The sequence below is a fragment of the Penaeus vannamei genome, chromosome 9, assembly GCF_042767895.1.
Source record: "Penaeus vannamei isolate JL-2024 chromosome 9, ASM4276789v1, whole genome shotgun sequence".
NCBI classification, from domain to species: Eukaryota; Metazoa; Arthropoda; class Malacostraca; order Decapoda; family Penaeidae; genus Penaeus; species Penaeus vannamei.
The window spans coordinates 44,086,092-44,091,503 of record NC_091557.1 but is presented as its reverse complement, the minus strand read 5'-3'; positions in this window follow the sequence as shown (position 1 = coordinate 44,091,503).

The following is a 5,412-nucleotide window of genomic DNA, read 5'->3' as shown; positions in this document are numbered from 1 at the left end:
AGTCAGGCAGGCAAGCAAGCAGACAAACAAGTAAGCCAAGCAGGCAGTCGGGCAGGCAAGCAGGCAGGCGGAGAGGCGTCATGAGCATCACGGCGCCCCGAGACGTTCCCGTCCTTGGTCAGCGTCGCCCTCCGAGTCAGTCAACCTGCGCCCGCCCCCCCCCCCCCCCCCCCCCGCGCGCTGACTCAGGCGGCCGCTCGCCTCGCTGCCCCGCTCCCATGCACGCACCGGGCGCTCTTTCTCGTTGTCTCGTTGTCTCGTTGTCTCGTGCTCCCCTTCCGTCCATCTCTCCTGTCCTCCTTGTAGTCTCGTTGTTTCGTAGTCTCGTTGTCTCGTGGCCCCTGCTCCCCTTCCCTCCATCTCTCCTGTCCTTCTTGCAGTCTCTCTTGGTCTGTTGTTGTCTTGTTCTCTCGTTGTCTCGTTCTCTCATGCCCCCCTTCTCCCCTGCCCTCCTTGCAGTCTTTCTTGTTCTCTTGTTGTCTCGTGTCCCCTTTCCCTCCATGCCCTCCTTGCAGTCTCTCTTGCCCTCGCGTTGTCTCGTGGCCCCTGCTCCCCTTCCTCCCTGTCCTCTATGCACTCTTTCTTGCTCTCTTGTTGTCTCGTTGTCTCGTGCCCCCCTTCCCTCCTGCCCTCCATGCACTCCTCCTTGCTCTCTCGTCCTCATGCCCAGCCCCACCCCCCCCTGTCCTCCCATGCCCTCCCATGCACTCTTTCTTGCTCTCTTCTCTCGTCCTCATGCCTCTTCCCCCCTGCCCTAACCCCCCCCCCTCCCCCCTCCCCCCCTGCGATTCCTTAAGGGCCCCAAGATCAACACACGAGATGCTGTGCGTGCGTTCGTGTGCGTGCGTTCGTGTGTCGGTTCGACTGTGTTTGCGTGGAGGGCGTCGCTTGGGTGCTTTGCTTTGGTTGGTGGGCGTGAGGAGGGTGAGGGGAGGGAGGGAGAGGGGGTGGGTGGGTGGGCGGGTGGGTGGTGGGGGGGTGAGGGATGGTGGTCTGTTCGTTTTATTTTTTCTTTCTCTTTGTGTGTGTGTGTCTGTCTCTCTTTCTTTCTCTTTCTCTCTCTCTCGTTCTCGCTCTTTCTCTTTCTCTCTCTCTCTCTCTCGCTCTCTCTCTCTTTCTTTCTCTCTCTCTCTCTCTCTCCCTCCCCTCCTCCCTCCCTCCCTCCCTCCTCCCTCCCTCCCTCCCCTTCCTTCCTCTCCTTTCTCTTTCTCCCCCTCTCCCTCTCCCTCCTATCCCTATCCCTCTTCCTCTCTCCCCTCTCTTTGTCTCCTCCTCCTCTCTCTCCCTCTTCCTCCTTTCCTTCTCGCTCTCCTGCTTCTTTTTTCTCCTCCTCCTCCTCCTCCTCCTTCGTCCTTCCTTTAACCAACACGCGCACAGACAAACAAAAAAAGAAAGAAAAAAAAACGTGTAGAGAGACGATCAGATAGCCAAGCCTCTCTGTCATGTATATTACCGCAAGCAAGCAAGCAAGCAAGCAGAGGATCAAGCAAACTATTGAGCAGGAAACAAACAAGGTATTTAGTAGGAAACAAGCAAATGGTTAAGCAGGAAACAAGCAAGCTATTAAGCAGAAAACAAGCAAGTAAACAAGCAGAAAGCAAACAAGCTATTAAGCAGAAAACAAGCAATTAAACAAGCAGAACGCAAACAAGCTATTATACAGAAATCAAACAGGCAAACAAGCAAGCTATTATACAGAAATCAAACAAGTAATCAAGCAAAAATCAAACAAGAAAATAAACAAGCAAACAAGCAAGCAAGCACGGCGTTCGGGTGACCTCGCCGCTTTGCGCCCCCGGTAGAGCGATCAGGAGAGCGTGGCGGAGGTTGGAGGTTGCGGCGACGAGGTCCCTGGCTGCTGTGCTTGCATGGGGGGGGGGAGGGGAGGGAGCGAAGGGGGGGGGAGGGGAGGAGGGGCGAAGGGAGAGGGGAGGGCGAAGGGGGAAGGGGAGGAGGGGGGGGCGAGAGAAGGGAGAGGGAGGAGGGGGCGAAGGGGGTGAGAGGGGGAGGGGAGGGAGGGGGCGAAGGAGAACCTCCCACCAAAACAAGCACATTTCTGGTGCTCATCCGAATCACGGGAACCCATCCCCCCACTTACCCCACATCCCCCTCACCCCCACCTCCTCTCTCTACCTCATCCCCCTACCCTCTACCCTCATCCCCCTACCCTCTACCTCAACTCCCCTTGTCTTCGTCAGAAATTCTTCTGTTTTTTTTTTTGTTTTTAGTTTTGTTTTCATTCTTTCTTTCTGTCTTTCATTCTCCTCTTTCTTCCTTTTCTTTTTCTTCCTCTTCCTCCCCCTTCGTCTTCACCCTACCTCTAATATCCTCCTCCCCTTCCCCATCATCCCCAGCACTATCCTTACCCCCCACGCCCAACCCATTCTCCCACCCCCATAATACTCACCGCTCCCTCCCCCTCCCTCCCCCATTCCCCTCTCCCCGCCCATTCTATCTCCATTTCGTCCTCTCCCCTCACATCTCTCCCATTTCCCTCCTCTTCCCTCTTTATTCCCTTCCGTCCCTCCCCATTCTATGCCTCTTCTCCCTTTCTTCCCCTCTCCTCCCAATGCCCTTCCCAAATCCCCCACTTCTCCCTCGCCCACTTCCCACCCCCTCCACCCTTCCCCTCCCCCTACCAAATCCCCCCTCCCCCCACCCTCCCTCCCTCTCTCTCTCTCTCTCTCACTCTCTCTCTCTCTCTCTCTCTCTCTCTCTCTCTCTCTCTCTCTCTCTCTCTCTCTCTCTCTCTCTCTCTCTCACTCCTTCCCCCTCCCCCTCCTTCTCTCTCTCCCCTCCCCCCCCTCCCCCCTTCCCCTTCGCCCCTCCTCTCTCTCTCCCCTCCCCCCACCCCCACCCCCCTCTTCCTTCGATTCCGCGCATGACCAGTTTTTGCGGAATTAATATTAAATGTTGACCTTATATGGCGCGATCATTTTCTGCGGCAGTTTCTTAAAGCCCCGACGGCCGCGGAGCCCCCCGGAGCGGCTTCTTATCTCAGCGGGGAAGACGGTGGGGAAGGTGGTGGGGGAGGAGGATGGAGAGGGGGGGAAAGGGAGGAGAGGTGGGGGATGGGGGGAAGGTGGAGGGGAAGAGGAGGAGGAGGAGAGGTGGTGGGAGGGGAGGGGGAGAGGGGAAGAGGAAGGAGGAGGAAGGAGAGAGGAGGGCAGAGGGTGTGAAGGAGGAGGGGAGTGGGTAGGTAGAGAAGTAGGTAGGAGGAAGAGGAGAAAAGAAGAAGAACAGAAAAGAAGAGAAGAAGAAGAAGGGAAGAGGAGTAGGGAAGGAAGGAATGAAGGCAAGAGGGAGGGGGAAAGGTTGAGGAAATTCAGGAAGAGGAGACTTGAGGCGGGGACGCGAAGGAGGGAATAAGGAGGAGACAAAAAAAAAAATAATACAAGGAGGAAGGAGAGAAAAACCCGATTCACATTTCCCGAAAAAAAAACAAGAAATACATAAAAACACATGACCACAATAATCAAATGAATAAAAAACAACAATAAAGATAAATAACAATGATAATTATAAACTAGATAAGATACATAAAGATCTGTGCTACTACATACATAACGTAGGTCGACGCATGCTCTCACTTTCTTTCTCTTAAGAATACATTTAATACAACAATAAGGACTACTTCGCTACACCAGGCGATCCAGATAAAAATTCTTTCGTAGATCAAAACACATTTGAATGCAACAACAACAAGAAATACATCATTCAGATTTCGATTCTCTTGTAGATCAAAATGCACCGAATACAACAATAACAAGAAATACATCTAGGCATTATGCTCATGCAACACTGGACGTTATTAATACAGAAAAAAAATAGAGAGAGAGAGAGAGAGAGAGACGAAGCGAGTGTGTTTGTGTGTGTGTGTGTGTGTGTGTGTGTGTGTGAGAGAGAGAGAGAGAGAGAGAGAGAGAGAGAGAGAGAGAGAGAGAGAGAAAGAGAAGCGAGAGAGAGAGAGAAAGAGAAGCGAGAGAGAGAGAGAAAATGGCGAAGCGAGTGAGAGAAAGAAAGAAAGAAAGAGAGAGAGAGAAGCGAGAGAGAGAGAGAGAGCGAGAGCGAGAAAGAGAAGCGAGAGAGAGAGAGAGACGAGGCGCGAACGAAGGCAGAATCCCCAGGTGGACGCGCAGAGCCATGTATGGTGACCGACGTCGTCCCGGTCGTTAACGCTCGGCGCCTCTGTCGGGTGTCGGGTACCGTGTCCTGGTACCCTGATCCGTCGGGCAGGTCGCTCTCATTACGAATGAGGGGGGGGGGGGGGCTCTCACTGTCTCGGGGAAGGGGACAGGGTGATTCACAAGTTCTCACTCCCTTTTCGGCCTTTTTCGGTTTTCTGTTTTCGTCCGAGATTCCTAGCTTGGATGCGCTAAGGACCGAAAGGACACTTGCTACGAGGATACATGTCGAGGGGATACGTACAGTGAGTGGGTACGTACCAAGAAGGTCGAGAACGAAAGGATACGTGGCGAACGGACGCGTACCAAAGGAAGGTCGTACCAAGAGGGACACGCGACCGTTGGTTTGCCTCGATACCCAGCGATAAGGACTCTGGAAAGCGTTGTGTCTACCTCCCTCTCCTTCCTCCCCCCTTCTCCTTACCTTTTTTCTATGTATCCCTTCTGCTTGTTCAAGACTTCGATAAGCGTTTTAAAAAGTGCCTTTTGTTGGGGGGCGGCTGGGCTTCGGGGGCAAGAGGGGGGAGGGGGAGGGGGAGGGCGGGAAGGTGTAAGTAGGAGGGGGAAGGAGAGGCTTAGAAGGGGTAAGAGGGAGGAGGAGGACGGGGAGGAGGGGAGAGGAGGGGGTGGATGGAGAGTCCCCCCCCGAACGAGGCGACCACAATGGCCCCGTCCCGCCCTTCTTCGGGTTTTGTGGCGCCGTTTGTTTCCCGTCCGCCGGGGCAGGACGCTCGCGCCGCGGGACCATTTATTCAGCTGCGAGACGCCGGACGTATTTGGACTCCAGCTAGGACTCCCGGTTCCATTAGGAGGAGCCGAAGGGGCTTCAGACGCAAATGAGGCGGCTCGGCCTTTTTCTAGACAAAGGGCGAGCGCAGACGAATCGAGGAAGCCTGGTTTTGGAAGCCTCGGCCGCCCAAGCGAGGGTTCATCGCCACCGTCGGCTGTCGGGCTTGCAGTGCCGTCCTGCGGTGAGCGAAGGCCCGCCCGACGCTGTCACGTGCCCGGGTGAGGGCGGGGCGGGCGGGGTGGAGGGGAGGAGGAGGAGGGCGGGGTGGAGGGGACGGAGAGGAGGGCGGAGGGCGGCCCCTACACGCCCGCGACGCCAAACAAGGGCCAGGGGGCGGTGTAGGGCAGCGTTTGTTTATGACTCCGGAACATCTCTGCCAATGAGGGTGATATCTGCCTTTGGTCCGGCTAATGGGCGCGGGCGGCAACGGGCGTCCGC